The sequence below is a fragment of the Stegostoma tigrinum genome, chromosome 23, assembly GCF_030684315.1.
Source record: "Stegostoma tigrinum isolate sSteTig4 chromosome 23, sSteTig4.hap1, whole genome shotgun sequence".
NCBI lineage: Eukaryota > Metazoa > Chordata > Chondrichthyes > Orectolobiformes > Stegostomatidae > Stegostoma > Stegostoma tigrinum.
The window spans coordinates 23625199-23644256 of NC_081376.1; the positions used below are offsets into that span (position 1 = coordinate 23625199).

Here is a 19058-nt window from a genome sequence, read left to right on the forward strand (position 1 = left end):
GTCTTGATTACTAATGTCTTTCTCAAGTCAGTGCTGTCACTGAGCACTTTTCTTCTCGAGCGACAGTCAAAAAGAAACAGCCTTTCCCAATCTGTACTCAGTTCTGCAGTCTAAATCCCATTTCCTCTTCTCTCTTCAAAACTCCTTGAGACAGCTGCCTCATTTTATATTCTATCTGCTGAGTTCATTGTGTCCACAACTTGTGTCCAGCAATTTTCATCTCCAACATGAGAAGATTCTCATAATGGTACAAAATCAAGAGATAAGAGATAAGGACATTTTCATATCTTCCATGTGGTTGATGATTGGTTTTACTTCTCTTTGTAAAAGGTTAATTTCAGCTCAGATTATCAATTATTTAATTTATATCAGTTTCATTAAACTTTGCCATTCTGTGTGCATCAAGCGATGCTTGTGGTTATTAAATTGACAATGACTTTGGTCCCTTTTTAAAATTATTTCAGTGGATGAAAGCCCTTAGTATAAAATTGGCCAAAGGAATTCAAAGATCACAGTCCACAGTTTAGATCATTGTGACAAGTCTAAAGTCATAGAATCCCTGCACTGTGGAAGCAGGCCATTTGGACCATCAAGTCCATACTGACCTCTCTGAAGACAAGGGGAGAAGGCGCAAACACCACACAGACAGTTTGCCCGATGGTGGAATTAAACCCAGATCCCTAGTGCTGTGGGGCAGCAGTGCTAATCCCTGAGCCACTGTGCCACCTACAGCACAAAAAGTCAAAAATGAAGAGAACTTTCTTCAAAGAGATGTGAATCTTTGGTATTCTCTACCCTTACAGCTGTGAATGCTTACTTGTTGAGTACATTCAAGGAAGATATTGATAGATTTCAGATGCTATAGGAACCAAGAAGCACGTTTATTAAGTGAAAAAATAAAGCTGAAGTAGAAGAGAGATAGCAAGGTGTAGAGCTGGCTGAACGCAGCAGGCCAAACAGCATCTTAGGAACAGGATGGCTGATCTTTCGGGCCTGGATCTTTCTTCAGAAGTGGGGGAGGGGAAGGGGAATCTGAAATAAATAGGGAGAGGGGGGAGGCGGGTAGAAGATGGATAGAGGGAAGATAGGTGGACAGGAGACAGACCGGCCAAAGAAATGGGGATGGAGCCAGTAAAGGTGAGTGCAGGGGCTAAGGTAGGGAGGAGATAGGTCAGTCCAGGGAGGACGGACAGGGGAAAGGGAGCGGGATGAGGTTAGTAGGTAGGAGATGGGGGTGCGGCTTGAGGTGGGAGGAGGGGATAGGTGGGAGGAAGGACAGGTTAGGGAGGTGGAGACAAGCTGAGCTGCTTTTGGGATGTGGTAAAGGGAGGGGAGATTTTGATGCTTGTGAAGTCCACATTGATACCATTGGGCTGCAGGGTTCCCAAGCGAAATATGAGTTGCTGTTCCTGCAACCTTCGGGTGGCATCATTGTGGCACTGCAGGAGGTCCAGGATGGACATGCCATCTGCAGAATGGGAGGGAGAGTTAAAATGGTTCGCGACTGGGAGGTGCAGTTGTTTAGAGCGAACTGAGTGTAGGTGTTCTGCAAAGCGGTCCCCAAGCCTCCGCTTGGTTTCCCTGATGTAGAGGAGACCACAACAGGAACAGAGGATGCAGTATACCACATTAGCAGATGTGCAAGTGAACCTCTGCTTGGTATGGAAAGTCTTCTTGGGGTCTGGGATGGGGATGAGGGAGGAGGTGTGGGGGCATGTGTGGCACTTCTGGCGGTTGCAGGGAAAAGTGCCGGGGATGGTAGGGCTGGAGGGGAGGGTGGAGCAAATGGAAGAACCCCCCTAATCATTTGACTAGGTCAGTTGAATCCTGAAGTACATATTTGCCAGAGCTGGCATGCAGCAGGTGGTCAGGAAATCACAGAATTGTTCCAAATGCAGTCCGCACTGGCTGTCTGAGCATTTTGACTTAGTGCCAATCTCCTGCCTTTTACCCCCCTCAGCCCACAGGTTATTTAACTTGAAACAATCATCCAACTCCCTGATGAATACCTTAATCAAATCTGCCCCCACAACACTTCCAGGTCGTGCATTCTTGAGCCTTACTGGGGTCCCTGTTGTGTGGTGGTAACATCCCTTTCTCTGAGACAGGAGGCCCGGTTCAGGTCCCACTGGATCCAGAGGTATGTGGTAACATTGCTGAATGTTCCACTTGCATCACAACTGAGCTCAATTCTGTCTTCACCTAGAATCTTCAAATCTTGCACTTTCCAGTCGGAGATGTTGGGTATGTGTAAGCTCCAAGAAATCTCCCTCTCTAACACAAAACCAGCAAAGTGTCATTACATCAACTGACTCAGCACACGGATCAAATATGATGCCTTTCTTAGGTTTTTGAGCCAATTCATTTCTGCCCTGAAGTCACAAGGCTGAACTGCAATTGATGAGTAAAATACCTTGAGGCTCTAACTACTCACTGAGTGAAAAAGTTTTTCTGTCCTCATGTTTGCTTCTTTCACAAAAGAATTACTTTCTGGCTCAAGGTGTGTTGAATGAGATCTTGAGCGTGTACAGTTTAAATAAGTGACCTTGCCTCAGGCATAGGATAAGTTGGGTTTGAAGCTGATGCCAGATGCAGAACATAACTCCAATGAACCGGGAATTAGTGATTCCAGTGAATTATATTTTACATTCTGGGCCGACCTCACTTACTTGGAGTGATTCTTAGATAGAATCATAGAAACCATACAGTGCAAAAGAAGAACATTTGGCCCACCGAGTCCACACTAACCCCCTGAAGAGCACCGACCTCAGACCTATCTCCCTACCCTATCCCAGCATACCCCACGGCTAAACCACCTAACCGATACATCCCTGGACACTATGGACAAAATAGCATAGTCAATCCACCTAAACTGCACAGGTTTGGATGGTTGGAGATTATTAGAGGCTACAGCAATTTTGATCAACAACAACATTTAAATGTCTGACATAAAACGTGAATGTATTCATTTGATCAATCAAATAAAGTACAAATTTTAGTAACTAGCCTTAAAAGGGCAGGATCACACCATTGGATTTATTTTTAAAGGGAAAGTTTGATTATCAACCCCTCCCCCACCTATTTCTAGATAAGGAAATATCTAACGAAGTTGAAGTGCTCTCACTGATGTTTGCAAGATTGTGAAGGAAACTATCATACGCAAATTGTTCATTTGTGAAAAGACTTCAGACTCTAGGAGGCACAAGTTAAAGAGGAAGCTAGAAATAAGAAAGGATGCACCCGAAGGAAAATTGAGTTGTGAAAAGATTAAATGGGGCTGATATTCAAAAGAACATGTAAATGTGATCAAGTGAGAATGTGGCATTCCAGAGAGAGAATGAATTGCGAGAAATGGGGAGAAGATGGACGCAAGGGTTTGAGGGACATAAAAGGAAAAATGAAAAGTTGGCTTGAGGAATACGGAGAGAATATGGGAATTTAGAATCAAGATCCTCATAAAAGATTGTTTGGATGCTTAATGATTCAGAATGTTCTGAAATGGAAGGACAATGACAGGCAGGTAAGGAAACCTTTGAAAATTCTATTTGCTTGTAAATATAATCTCAAGTCACACATATTATGTATACACCTGGCATTTATCCTGCACCTTTAAAGTAAAAAAATCTCAAGGTGTTTCAGAGATAAAACCCATAATCAGACAAAAATTGACACCACTCAAAAGAAGTAGGGATTGGGATACTTAACAAAGAGATAGATTTTAAACATGGTTTTGGAAGAGGAAAATAACCTTTACTTTAAAAGAAAATATGATCAGTTTTTTTCATGAAAAATAAAAATTGTTTTCTTATGCCAAAGAAGACAGTTCAAAAACTGGAAATTCAATCTTATTAGGTACTTACAGATGACACTGCCATCAACTGAAGTAGTTCAGGCGAGATAAGCAACAGATTCTTTGAAAAGATGAGTTGGAAAAAAAATCAATACCTTTGGAAAAAATTTATTTCATGACACAATGGAAGAGAGAGAGCACGAGAGAGAGAGAGATATACAGAGAAGACCCTTAAAGACAGGTTTCAATGGCAAGCCATTTTTTTTGGGTGAAGTGAATGCTCACGATTTGGCTATGGAAAATTAAACTCTCAAAACAGGTAAAATATGATTAATATCAAGTAAAGCTCTTTCTGTATTGTAATATTAACATTTCTAAGGCAACTATAGCACAGTTTAGATACAGAGTAAAACTTGATCTGCATGATCTTCTGATTGGTATGTCTCCCACAATATAAATGCGACATTACAGGTGTGCTGTGGAAGCACATCTATTAAGAACTGCATTAGTCTGTCACAAATTATTTGCCTCGAATAACCTTACAATAGCAGCCTCGTATTTCCATCAGTTTGTGCTAATTGTGACTGCAGATGAAAGGCTGGTGTCTGACCCACTAAGCTATCCCGTCTTACTACCACACCTATTGAAGAAGCATTTTAAAGAGGAAGCCTTACCCCCAGGATCGTTTTAAATGTGGCTCTGCTCATCAAGATCCCAGTTAAAGTGACAGTCCTAACTGCTTATAGCCAGAACAATTAAAGAGATCTGGTAGTCCAGAAGGTTTGCATTGTAGTTTCTGAGGAGAGGGTACAGTTCATGGGAATTCACATGGTTTCTGCGTGGGCATTATTGCATGAGATTTTGGTTGTGTGGAAGTTGGGTGCAGACAGGACTTGAATATTGTGTGCAAATATTCATCTTTAGCACATTGCCTCCAGTTCTCCAGTTTCATCAGCAGCCCAGAAGAGTAAAAATGTTTCACTGCTCCAGCTCATCCTGTGAAGAATGGACATTGTGCTCATACACCAGATAATTACTTTAGCCCATGAATAAAATCCCCATGAAGCAGCCAATGGCTTCAGGGGAATGGAGCAACAAATGGAAAATTAAAAATTGTCCCATCAAGTTGCGTACCCTTCAGAATTTAATACTGAATCAATATCTTTATTCAGTCCAAGTCAGCAATAACAATTGTTAGTAATGGCAGATAAAGAGTTCTAGCACTTTAATTGACTTCTGTTTTCCTTTGTATTAAGAGGGGTACAATATCTGTGTGCAGTCAGAAGTAAATCTGTACCTATACAGCTGAAGCTTTATTGACAGATCCATAGCGTGATACTGGTGAGTAATCTCTATCTAATAAACAACAATACAAGATGCACACCTAGTCTAATTTCATATTTATTAACCACTAATAGTCAGATCAATCATTTTTGATCACATATCAAGGAAAAGAGATGCCAGACAGAATGCATATGTTTCCTCACGATAATGTTTGGTGTGTTTTTATTTCCTACAATTAACACACCAATAAATTAGGTTAAAATATCAGATTTTGTTTGTCATAATTCATCTTTACCTGCTGAATTTAATTGACTCTTCACTATAAACTTTGTGATGTGAGCCTTGTAAATATACTCATGCTGTGGAAAATTAATTTCCTTCTCCTGGATTTTGTGAAGCAGCTTCCATTACTCCATGGTCTCCTGCTTGCACTGGCCTTTAAATCAAAACATTTTCAATATTGCAGGTCACTTTTCAAGGCCAGACGAGAAAACGTTCTTGAAAAGTTCAAACATTAAATTTTGTTGGGATGGATAACTTCTGTCATACGTTGCAATGACCACAGAAATTCTGAGGCCCAACCAGGGTCATAATTAGTGAACGTAGTTCCCCACTACCACAAATTTTGCAGTCAAGTATCCCGCATATGGGGACATCACAGGCGTCAGCACATCCGAAGTGCAATGGGATAGCCTCGTCGTGGGAGAACCAAATTTCCGATGAAGGGTCTAGGTCTGAAATGTCAGCTTTTCTGCTCCTATGAGGCTGCTTGGCCTGCTGTGTTCATCCAGCTCTACACCTTATTATCTCAGGGTCATAATTATACCTTTTCTGTTTTCCAAAGTGCCTGTGTATCTCTATATTTTGATTTGTCTCATTGCACCATCATCTACCTCCTTTTGTTGCACAGCTTCCAGCAGAGGGTTCCATTCTGTCACTTTCTACATTATCTTGGTTCATCTGTCTTTACATCTGTGTTTCTGTCACTCATTTTGTCCACCCCATTTCTCTTTCCCATTCCACCCACACCCACATCCACCCCGACTTTTTCTTTCTGTATGTCTCCATTATAGCCTGTTTCACTGCTGGTGTAGACTTTCCGTGATTAAAACTTTGCTGCATGTAAAAAGGTATGGTGGCCTATGTTGGACCATTTTCAGTGTAGAATCAGAGTGTATTATTTTCAGCCACTTATCAGGCAGCAATTTCCTTTCCTGAAATTTGGAAAGTTTGGTACCATTGTCTTTGGCCTCTACTCCAAACTCCATTCTGTGCCAGCAGTATTCTGTCTAAGTTTCTTACAAGCTGCACAAGCCTCTGAGACCCGTACATGGCAGCAACCTCCAGAGTTGGAAGTCAAGGATGGGCTCAATTCCAAAGTGTGTGGGTCATCGAAGCTGCTGCACATACACTTCGCTTACAGGGAATGTTGCCTACCAGTCCTGGTAACAGTTTGTGGGGGCTACATTGAATACCTAATGGGCATTTGTTTACTTTAGGATTTTTATGACCTGGGAAGATAGATAATTTTACCTCAAGATTTCTGTTAGAATTTCTGGAGTGGGAGTACTTCTTAAGCTTAAGGAGTGTAGCTTAGAATGAGATTTTTATTTCAGTCTTACTTTGAGCGGACATGTCAGAAGTCCTTGCATAGTGATGCATGTACAGAATAATTCCCCAAAGAAGGGATCTGTATAGGAAAAACAGATTATCTTAGAACAAAGAGTTGATGATAGTCCCAGACCAAAAATTTGGCAGGTGTCCTCTGAGTCTTAAGGTGCTGCAGTGTTTTTCTGCACAGATAGAGGTGCATCCTCCTCAGTCTGACTTGATGGAGGGGTTGAGCTCGCTGACAAAGGGAGCAGACTAAACAGAGTACCTCTGGAGTATCCAGAGATAGTAAGAACTGCTGCTGCTGGAGTCAGAGATAAGACAATGTGGAGCTGGAGGAACACAGCAAGCCAGGCAGCATCAGAGGAGCAGGAAAGCTAATGTTTTGGGTCTGGACCCTTCTTCAGATCAAGGAGCCTGACCCAAACGTCAACTTTCCTGCTCCTCTGATGCTACCTGGCCTGCTGTGCATCCTCCAGCTCCACACTGTGTCATTTCTGGAGTATCCAGGATGCCTGGCTAGTGACTGCCCTCCCTGTGGGTGCCAGAGGACCTACCTTCTCCGAACGGCCCAGAATGCAACCTCTAGCAAGACCTTGCTAACCCATGACCCCAGTTTCTACTTGTTGTGTGACATCTCCAGGAGGGGCTGGGGCTGACCAGCACTGGCTGCAGTGATTCCTTGGTTTGGAATGTGCAGGGATGTCTGGGTGGCCTTTAAATATGGCACTTGGACCTTCAACCTTGGATTCATGATGGGGCGTGGGAACTTACCGCCTATCTCACTGCAAAAGTTTGGATGTTCAACTCATAAAAGAACATGTATGTGTATATAATGAGCTGAAGATCATGTGACAAGCCCCAACTTACCCCTAGAAATGGCTTCCATTATTAGGCTGTCCTCCAGACTTAGACTCTAAAATGGAAAAGCCCGTTCCTTGTCTCCATTTATCTGCTGCTAAAAACTTTATTGTCATTATTATCTCAAGACTAAATTAAATATATCAATGCACTTCTGAATGGTTTTCATGGTCTACCATCCATAAACTTGAAATCATCCAAAATTCTGTATCTTAACTTCCACCAAGTTTCATTCGCCTGTCGCCCCTGTGTTCAATGTGCTACATTGGTTCCCAGAATGTTTTGCTTTTAAAATGCGCATCCTTCTTTCAAATGCCTCCATGGCTGCACTCCTCCCAATATCTGTAATCTGCCAAACTCCATAACTCTCAGGGATAACTGCATGCCTCTAATTCCGACCTCTTATACATCCTCCATTTTACCAGTGGTTAACACCCCTTCAGTTGCTTGTGTCAGAACTTGCTTGTCCATCCCAGCTCCCCACTTTAATTAGTCCTTAACATCTCTCTGTTCAACTAAACACTTACTGATCTGCTGTAATATCTTCCTTCTGTGACCAGATGTCATAGCTTGATTCATAACACTCCTGTGAAATGCCTCGGAATGTTCTACTGCATTAAAGGCATTTTAAGTTATTGTAAGTCTATAAATGAGCAAAACTTGCTATCCTGAAAGGTCATCACTGTGGGACTGTCACAGGATGGGATAGAACTCCAGAGCTTTGGAGACAGAATGGATGTTTAGAGACATGATAGGCTTCTATCAGCGGCAATGCCAACAACTCAGCTCATCCCATTCATTCTGTTGTGGGCCAGCAGAGATATCATCCTGTTTCTTCTCAAATACCCAGTTTTTAGTTGTACAGCACTGCAGTGTTGTGTGAACATGTTTAATACTGCAAAATTCATGTTTGTTTCCGTAGATTAGTGTTAATATTCTAGTTATAAATCATTACCTGGCCTTTGAGTATGTTTATTACTGTAATATTAATGTTTGCTTTAGTATATTAGTGTTATTATGCCAGTAATAAATCTTCTTTGCTGTTTGAATGCTTTTATTACTACAATATTAATGTTTGTTTCGGTACATTAATGTTAATATGCCTGTAGTAAATCATCTCTAAGATGTTTGAGTTTGTATTTTATAGTATTTACTTGTAATTGCTTGCATCTAATAATGCATTAGTTGATAAGAAGAAAAACTGCCCATCCCAGGAGAGTGGCATCTACCTGATCCTGTGGCAGTAGCACAGTTTCCTCAGGCAGAATCTGCCCAACTATTGACCTTGGGCATTGGGCACAATGGGCATTGACAAGAAAATCAGGTGAGATTGACAGGCAGGAGATTTCTGACATTGAGAGCAAGAATTCCCATTTTCCAACCAAGCATTGAATGGCAAGCCGGGAATCCCATAAGTGAGCAGCAAAGGCTAATTAGCATTCACTAGCATTTCACTGTTAGTTAATCTCATCTAATTTATATGGAGTTTCCCATTCTCCCTTGCTCCTTCTCCCCTCCATCATGGCACCAGTCACCGACATCTCAAGGCACACCTCATGGATAGTGACTGCTTGTACACCTAGTGAAGTAGAGGAGATAGTGTGAGGTAGCGGAGAGAAGGTGGTGTCATTGATCTTGGCAGAATGGAGAAGGTCACTGACCTTGTGCCATTGTTGGGTGTTCCTCTATGACAACAGCGCTGACCCAGAATTCAAACATTGTCTGATGACATGGTGTCTTCTGCCAAAACTCCAGGTCCCTGTTGCAATGATGGGACATGCACGTGCATCATGCAGGGCAGCCCTGTGCTGATAGTGCTTGGCTGGGTGCGTGGCTAGGATTTTGAAAAAAGGTCACTGTTGGAAGACCCAGGAGGTACCAGCAATGTCATACACTTCTGCCTGCAGTGAGAGAGAGAGGATAAGATTAGCAAGGCACCACAGTGGTGTGAAGTATAGGTAATGAGGCAGTTTGTGGACAATAGTGTTATAAATTGCAATAGGGCTTACAGAGAGAAACCCTCCATGAAATTCATCAATATTGGCTAATATCTGGTAAAATCCTGTCTCTTGAGTCAGTCCAAGAGAGATTGGATACAACACTATGTGCAAAAATAAATCTTCGATCCTTTTCGGTCTTAACATTGGTACATCCGAGTGAGGCGAAAATTTAAATCTGATCTGTTCCTGGTAAGGTCATTCCAGGTAATGCAATCAGGCAATCTTTGACCTCCATATGCTGTAGTATGAGTCCTTTATTTTCCCCTGAGCACTGAATGGTTAAAATTTTCTCCCTGCGTGAATTAGCTGTAGAAGTCACTAAGTTTTACTTTTAAGAAGAGAAAGACTTGCATTTGTACAGTACCTTTCCATGACCTGACAATGTTCCAAAGTACTTTCTGGTGTGTGAAATACTCTTCTGAACAAATGGATGGAATTCTCCCACACCTTGAGCATTATGGACGATGGTGAGAAATTTGAAGCAATATGGTAAGAACGAAAAGATCTGATTCTTGGCATTGAGAAAAGAGATTTCAATTCTCCCCTTAAGATTTCAATGGCGAGATACATTTGCACTGTATTATAACTCAGTGGCTCAGTGGTTAGCACTGCAACCTCACAGCGCCAGGGTCCTGGGTTCGATTCCAGCCTTGAGTGACTGTGTGGAGTTTCACATTCTCCTCGTATCTGCGTGGATTTCCTCCGGGTGCTCCGGCTTCCTCCCACAGTCCAAACACATGCAAGCTAGGGTGGATTGGCCATGCTAAATTGCCCATAATGTTTAGGGGTATATGCGTTATAGGGGAATGGGGATGAATCTGGGTGGGATGCTTCAAGGGGTGGTGTGGACTTGTTGGGCCCGTTTCCACACTGTAGGTAATCTAATCTAAAAAAAACTCCTTCTTGACTTGTTTGTATGTAGCTCACAATTCCCCCCTTTTCTCCTGAGAAACTGGGACAGTGACAATTCCCAATTTGAAAGTCAGGCTGGTTACCCGGCCGATGTAGCTTTTCACTGACTTCTCCTGATGTGCACTTTAATGGCCTTTCTTTACCATGTCCTGGAATGCTCCAAGAGCAGCTTCCTCTTCCAACCTTCATCCACCAAAGTCAGCAGTGAACGAGCAGCCTCACCATATTTCCATGGTTGCTCGCTGATCAGCTCAGAATCCACTCAGGCCTTCAGGATTTCACTTCGGAACTCAGGTAGCTCTTTGATATTTGCTCCTGCCAGTTCACATTGTGCACAGGGGTGGGGATAGCTATCTCACGCATCTACACGGGATTTACATAGTCATAGAATAATTCAGCATGGAAACAGGTCTTTTGGCACAAACTGGCCCATGCCCGCTCGGCTAATTCCAATTGCTTGCATTTGGTTCATGTTCTTATAAACACATCTTATCCATACACCTATCCAAATGTTATTTTTAAATGTTGCTTTAAATATTGTACCTGCCTCAACCACTTTCTTGGCAGCCCAGTCCACATACGCACCACTCTCTGCGTGTAGAAATTGACCCCCAGGTCCTTCTTAAATATACCCCCCCTCACCTTAAACCTATGTGCGCCCTGTAGTTTTCAATTCCCCATCTCTGGAAGAAAGGCTGTATGTATTTGTCCTATCTATGCCCCTTATGATTTTATACACCTCAACAAGGTCACCCCTCATCCTCCTATGTTCCAAGGAATAACGTCCTCTCCTGGCCAACCATCACAGGGCTACTAGTCCTGGCAACATCCTCATAAATCTTTTTTTACACACTTTCCAGTTTTTCTATGTCTTTCCTATAACAGGGTGGCCAAAACTGTACAAAACACTCCAAATACAGCCTCATCAACAACTTATACAACTGTAACATAACATCCCAACTCCTCTACTCACTTCCTCAACTGATGAAGGTCAGCATGCTAGATGCCTCTTCACTACCCTGTCCACTTGTGACACCACTTGCAATGAACTATGTAGTTGTACGTGGAGGTCACTCTGTTCCCCAACACTCCTCAGGACCTCACCATTTACCGTGAAAGTCCTACCTTGGTTTGACTTTCCAAAGTGCAACACCTCACACTTATCTGTATTGAATGGCATTTGCCAATCCTCAGCCCATTTCCCCATCTAATCAAGATCCCTCCGTAATTTTTGATAACCTTCTTCTCTATCAATGATACCTCCTAATTTTGTATCATCCACAACTTACTAATCATGCCTTGTATATTCACATCCAAATCATTTATGTAAATAACAAATAACAAAGGTCCCACCACCGACCCCTGTGGCACTCCACGATCACAGGCCTCCTGTCCGAAAAACAACCTTCAACCATCACCTTCTGCTTCCTACCATTGAGCCAATTTTGAATCTGATTAACTAGCTCTCCCTGGATCCCATGTGACCTAACCTTCATGACAAACCTGCTATGCGGGACTTTGTCAAAGGCCTTACTAAAGTCCATATGGGCAACATCTACTGCCCTACCTTCAACTATCCTCTTGGTTGCATCTTCAAAAAGCTCTAAAAGATTTGTCAGACATGACTTGCCAAGCACAAATGCATGCTGACTATCCCTAGTCAGACCTTGACTATCCAAATGTTGGTTGATCCTGTCCCTCAGTCTCCTCTCCAATAACTTGCCTACAACTGATGTCAGGCCCACTGGCATGTAATTCCCTGGCTTCTCTTTGCTACCTTTTTTCAACAATGGAACAACATTAATCACCTTCCAGTCTTCTGGAATTTCACCAGTGGCTAAAGATGAAGTAGAAATCTCTGCAAGGGCCTCTGCAACTTCTTCCCTAGCCTCCCACAATGTCCGAGGATAGACTTGATCAGGCCCAAGGGATTTATCCACCTTGCTGCACTTTAAGGCAGTAAACACCTCCTCCCTGGTAATATGTATGCAGTCCGAAACATCTCCATTTGTTTCCCTTATTTCCTTAGCATCCATGATTCTCTCCTCAGTAAACACTGAGGAGAAATATTCATTAAAAATCTCAGTCATCTCTTGTGGCTCCACACATAGTCAGCCATACTGATTTTTAATGGGGTCTAGTCTCTCCCTAGCCAACCTCTTACTCTTAAAATAGCTATAGAACCTCTTGGGATTATCTTTAACCTTATCTGCCAGATCCATCTCATACCCTGATTTCCCTCTTAAGTGTGCTCCTACACTGTTTATAGTCATCTTGGGATTCACTTGAACCTGGTAGCTCAAACCCAATGTATACCTTCTTCTTTCCCCTGACCAGAGCCTCAATATCCCTCGTCAGCCAGGGATCCCTAAACCTGCCAGCTTTTCCCTTCACTTTAACAGGGACTTACTGTCCCTGGACTCTTGCTATCACATTTTCAAAAGCCTCCCATTTGCCAGTCATTCCTTTTCTTTCAAACAGACTCACCTAATTGACCTCTGCCAGATCCTGCTTAATGGCCCCAAAATTGGCCCTGATCCAGTTTAGCACCTTAACCTTGGACCTGCCCAATCTTTTTCCATAACTACATTAAAACTAGGAGAGTTATGGTCACTGGGCCCAAAGTGCTCTCTGGCTGACACTTCAGTCACTGGCCCGACCTCGTTTCCTAAGAGGAGGCCTAGAGTTGCACCCTTCCGAGCAGGGCCCTTTACATCTTGATTTGGGAAATTTTCTTGGACACATTTGACAAATTCCACTTCATCAGGGCCTTTTATGCTGTGGGTGGCCCAGTCAGTACAGGGGAAATTGAACTCCCCAACCAATACTACTCTATTATTCCTGCAAGCTCTCAGCTCCATTTCTTAGCATTCAGTCTTATTACAATTACTGGGGAACTGCTGTCCTCAGTGGTTTCCATAGCTTTTTAGTCGAACGGCAGGAAAGGTTCATAGCTGTTGAGGATGAGGTGGGGGAGTGCTGTTGAGTGGAAATGCTGCTTGCAAAAGTGAGGTAATTTGCCCATAAGCATTGGTGAGGTTAGTGTGCATTGAGAGTTGGGGTGAGTGTGAGGCAGCAGAGAGAGAGGGTGGTGATCATTAGCCCTTTGAAGGGCAGGAGGTCAACGACTGTTTTCCTGCATTGCTGTGTATTCTGTCTGACCCTAGCACAGCACTAACAAGGACAGCTGGCTGTGTCCAAGTGGTGCCTTGGCCTCCTCAGGTGGTGATCTGTTGGGTAAAAGACAGCCCTCCTAGCCATTCCCCAAGATCTCCAGCTCCCTATTTGGAAAAGGGGAGCTCGCAAGAGAATGGTCTCTGTGACCGTGGCGCAACACCCACCATGAAACTCCGAAAATAACACTCAGCCTGAACATGGGGAAAAATCTGGCCCAGAGATTCACATGTAATAGAAGGTATAGCATAGAAGAGTACAGCACAGAACAGGCCCTTTGGCCCATGATGTTGAGCTGAGCTGTTATCCTAAACCTAAGGTCTATCTAATCTCCACTCCTACCTTATACTATCATCCATAGGCCTATTTAATAGACGCTTAAATGCCCCTAATGAGGCTGACCCCACTACCCTCTCCACAAAGCATGCCACGCCCTGACCACTCTGAGTAAAGAACCTACCTCTGACGTCTCCCCTGTATCTACTTCCACTCACTTTAAAACTATGCCCCCTCATAATAGCTACCTCCACCATAGGAAAAAGTCTCTGGCTGTCCACTCTATCTATACTTGGGATCATTTTGTACACATCTAACAAGTCACCTCTCATCCTTTATCGTTCTAAAGAGAAAAGCCCTAGCTCTCTCAACCTTTCCTCGTAAGGCGTTCCCTCCATTCCAGGCAACATCCTGGTAAATCTCCTCTACACCTTTTCCAACGCTTCCACATTTTTCCTGTAAGAGGTAACCAGAACTGGACACAACACTCCAGATGTGGCCGAACCAGGCTTTTGTATAGCTGGAGCATTACTGCACAGCTCTTGAACTCAATCCCTCGATGAATGAAAGCTAACATACCATACAGCTTCTTAACAACTGTATCCACCTGGGTGGCAGCTTTCAGGGAACCGTGGACATGAACCCCAAGATCCCTCTGTTCCCCCACACTGCCAAGAATCTTTCCGTTAACTCTGTATTCTGCTTTCAAATTTGTCCTTCCAAAATGAATCACCTCACACTTTTCAGGGTTAAACTCCATCTGTCACTTCTCAGCCCAGCTCTGCATCCTGTCAATGTCCCTTTGTAACCTAGAACAGCCCTCTCCACTATCCATAGCTTCACCCACTAGTTTGGAGACACCGTAAGTGACCTGGAAAACAAAAAATACAAAAAGAGACAGTTAAAAACAGTGATGTCGATGAGAGAAAAGCATAATGATCGGGATAACCTTTCTAATCCCAAGGTGTTGTACTTGAAAGTGGGACAGGGAGGAAAGTTTGAAATAAGGGTGTCAGGTTGGTGAGTCAACATATTCCTGCCTCTGGACAGACTTGCTATGAGTGGGTTGTAATCCAGCAGCGACCAATAGCTAATCTAAATACTGAAGGGCCCAAAGACACGTTGGGATAAAGCCAGGACCTGCCTGGTGATCAATGAGCCTTCCACTGAAATCAAGGTCAGCTTAAGGGACCAGAGTCATCTCACTAGCTGCAGGCTCGGGAGAGCAAGAAAACATCTTTTAGTTCCTTTACCCACAGTATTTGTAGGGAGTAGCAGGGCATCCTGTTAAAGGGTGCCCTCCCAACAGTGATGGCTTGGCTGCTGCGGTCGTGGCGCAATGAAAAATGGTAGAAACATGTTCAGGAAGTGTCAAACTCGCACTGTCCTCCTTCTTACTACAACAGCGTCCAGCTCTGATCGAGTGTGCAGCCCTAGGTACCCATCCACCTTCCTTCATTGGACTTTGAACATAGGAGGGCATCCTCTAGCAGGCTGACTGAACAGAAATTGTAACAGTGGGCTCACTGACAACAGGGGTAAGGGCAGCACCTCGGAATGGTCCCAACTTGCAATTGTAAAAGTGACTTTAAGATTCCACCCCGAGAATCTTCATTAGACACAGAAAAGATAGAAAGAAGCGTAAAAAAAACAATAAATAATTGGAATGCAGCTCCAAGCAAAAGTGAAAAAATATTACAAGAAGTGGATGGAGACGTACAGATTCAGGTAAAGATGAAAGGAAAGCATTAATCCATTGACAGAGTCAGCATTAGTGGGTAGCAGGCAGGAGAAATGACCTATAACACCAGAACATACAACCTCCCGACAGAATTCGAGCTGTGTCCTGCTATCATTTATTCATCAGCACAGAGAATGTCAGTTAAGTGAACCCATCAATGGACTCTTCAGTTAATCACACAGACTAATATCCTTTCCACTTAATGGCAGCTAAGCTTGGAGATGATATGGTGTCACAGATCCATGACTGACAGCATGGTATTATACAGTGAAAAACAAACGAACAACCATTACAGTGTTTGAACATCAATTACCCAGAGTGTTCAATTATCACAGAGTCTAATGCGTTGGTGTGTCAACAGCTTTCTGTGCGAATTTTATGTGTGTTGTAAATTAACACTTAGAGTCATAGAGCCATAGAGTCAGACAGCATGAAAACAGACCGTTCAGTGCAACCAGTCCATGCCGACCATAATCCCAAACTAAACTAATCCCACCTCCCTGTGCTTGGCCCATATCCCTCCAAATAGTTCTTGTTTGCGTACTTCTCCAAATGTCGTTTAAGCATTGTAGCCATATCCATATCCACCACTTCCTCTGGAAGTTTATTCCATACACACTCAATTGTCCATGTAAAGCAAAATGTCCTTGTGTCTTTTTAAAGCTTTATCATCTCACCTTAAAAATATGCTCCCGTCCCTGAAATCCTCTACCCTAGGGAAAAGACACCTGCCATTCACCCTATCTGTAACCCTCGTGGACTTTTATAGGCCTCTATAAGGCCACCCTTTGACCCCCTATACTCGAGTGAGAAAAGTCTCTCCTCATAAGGAGAAGCCTCTCCTTATAACTTCATTTCTGGCAACATTCTGGTAAATCTTTTCTAAACCATCTCCACCTTAATAATACCCTTCTTATAACAGGGTGAACAGAACTGCACACAGTACTCAGAAGAGGCCTCACCAACATCCTGTACAACCCAAACATAAGTTCTCCCTCTCCCCACAATGTTTCAGATGGAATGGACAAACCTGATGTAACTCTACTCCAAATCAGCCCCAGTGCATCTGACTTGGATGTATACTCAACAGTGTTAGATGCTCCATTTCCATCTTTGAGATAAGTTGTGGGGAGTCAGGAAATTTCCTCAGAAAAATATACCTCCACACTCTACATTTTAGTTTGAGCTGTAATAATAACAACAAAACAATGAGAAGCTCTCTAGCCCCTCATCCCTCCTTGTACTCTCAATGTTCTATCCATACCAACCTCTGTACTCCTCATGGAATTTGATACTTCCCTCACCAACTACATTGCTGTGGCTAGTCCTCCAAGGTGCCTCATATTTTAGCTTAGTGTGGAAGTTATTTATTTGCACATTCACCCACTACACAGTCTATACAGAACTAATGAACCATATAGTTGTGTGAAGAGGTTTTAAATGGGGTGGCACAATGGCTCAGCAGTTAGGACTGCTGCCTCCCAGGGACCTGGGTTCGATTCCACCCTCTAGCAACTGTTTGTGAGGAGTTTGCACACACTCCCGAGTCTGTGTGGGTTTCCTCCAGGTGCTCTGGTTTCCTCCCACAGTCCAAAGATTATACAGGTTAGGTGAATTGGCCATGCTAAATTGCCTATGATGTCCAGGGATGTGCAGGCTAGGTGGATTAGCCATGGGAAATGCAGGGTTACAGGGATAGAGTAGGGGATTGGGTCTGGGTGGGATGCTCTTTGGAGGGTCAGTGTGAACGTTATAGGCTAAATAGCCTGCTTTCACACTCGATACAGTGTGGATCTGGAGGTACACACAGGTCAGGCAACATCAGAGGAGCAGGAAAGTCGAAGTTTTCTCCAGCTCCACACTATATTGACTCTGACTTCAGCATCTGCAGCTCTTGCTATCTCCTGCTTTCACACTGTAGGGACTCTATGGTAAGTCTGTCATAATTTTTTAAATCATAACCCGATAGAAGCATTAATCACACAAGACCTTTAAATAATTTATAGCAGAAACTGCAAGCAATTGCCAATTCCACCTTGTGTAAATAAACCCTATGCAATTGATAGAATGGATCACAAAAAGAATTGTTAATCAATTAATGCTTTCCCTGAAGAACAACTATTTCAATTGACTAATGGATGGTTGGGCCCTCAATAAAAAGTTATTCTCCATTTTTTTTGAAAGGTTTACAGCAGAATCTGAGGAAGATGGATTGCAGTGTGTGCATTAAAATGGCATGTGTTTGCATTGGGCCAATTCTAAAACCTGCCCACCTCTAACCAGTTGTACCAGGTGAGAGCTGGTGGGACAGATCAGTGAATGACAGATTAGTGTGTTGAGTTAATTAGGGTCATTAAATAGCCAATTCTGAGGTACTTACCAATACTTTCCCTATTTTAGCCACTCAGCACAGGATTTGTCACAGCTCACCTGTTCAAACGTAATGAGTTTTCACTGAAACCTGCAGAGCAGACACTCCGTGTGAGAAAACGTGCAAGGGACCACTGAGCGAAATGCTGTCTTCCAGAAACATCCTGCTGTCATCAGGGATCACGAACATATCTTTGGACCCATCAGACAAGGCTTTCTGTCAACATGGATGGTCATGAGGCTCTCATGTTTGCATACTATCCATTTATTTCATTCATTATCTGAACACTAGCAACTGTTCAATACAAATAAAAACATGAATCATTCTATATTGAAAGTCACGATTTTTTAATTCTTATTGAACACTATACACTTCTGTCATCAAGAGTATTATCACTCATTGGATCTCCGAGTGTTAGTCCATGTGTTTAAATATTTACTTACAATCACTTCCATGGGTGCTACCCTTCACCAGCAGTTAAGGTACCAGCTGGTAGCTTTCTTGCTCTTGTACATGAGATTGTTGTGACCCATGTTTTGGGAGCGCCTGAGCCCTACTAGAGCCTGACACTTTTAACAACCACTTGTATCTGTATAGAAGCTGACTCAGTGACCAGACTAGCGTGCAGCCTGATGTCACCAAAGATTAGCCTCCAGCTATTGAAGGATCTTAAGAGGATTACAAATGCTTTTCGCTTGTCTATTTTAATTCTTTCAGGCCCCACCTACCCTCCAATGTTTGCCTCTAGATGTTCAACACCTGATAAAAGGAATCTGTGTGGCTAGCACCTTATCACCTATCACTCCTTGGAGTGGAAGATGTCATGTCATGTAACACTGTTCATATATCCTGCAACCACACAGTTGCATTGTCCAAGCAAACCATATTTCCTACCTTACAATAGTGATGACTTCAAAAATATTTTATTGGATACAGAACATTTTGAGAGTCTCGAGATTGTGAAAGCTCTGTAGAAATGCTGGGGAGACTCTGCAGAAAAAAACACGTTGGCAGTCCAGAGATCCTTGCCCAGCAACA

At 43.0% G+C, this 19058-nt stretch overlaps 1 protein-coding gene and 1 long non-coding RNA gene across 2 annotated transcripts in view; both read left to right on the plus strand.

Moving 5' to 3' along the window:
- Window positions 1-17856, plus strand: part of LOC125462120 (uncharacterized) — a 78273-nt gene extending 60417 nt beyond the window's left edge. Inside the window, exons 2-3 of the long non-coding RNA XR_007249603.2 lie at window positions 5047-5131; window positions 17834-17856. This is a non-coding gene — a long non-coding RNA (uncharacterized LOC125462120). The remainder of the gene's footprint in view (window positions 1-5046; window positions 5132-17833) is intronic.
- LOC125462119 (heparan sulfate glucosamine 3-O-sulfotransferase 4-like) overlaps window positions 1-19058 on the plus strand; it is a 162276-nt gene that overhangs the window by 88342 nt on the left and 54876 nt on the right. The window lies entirely within an intron of this gene.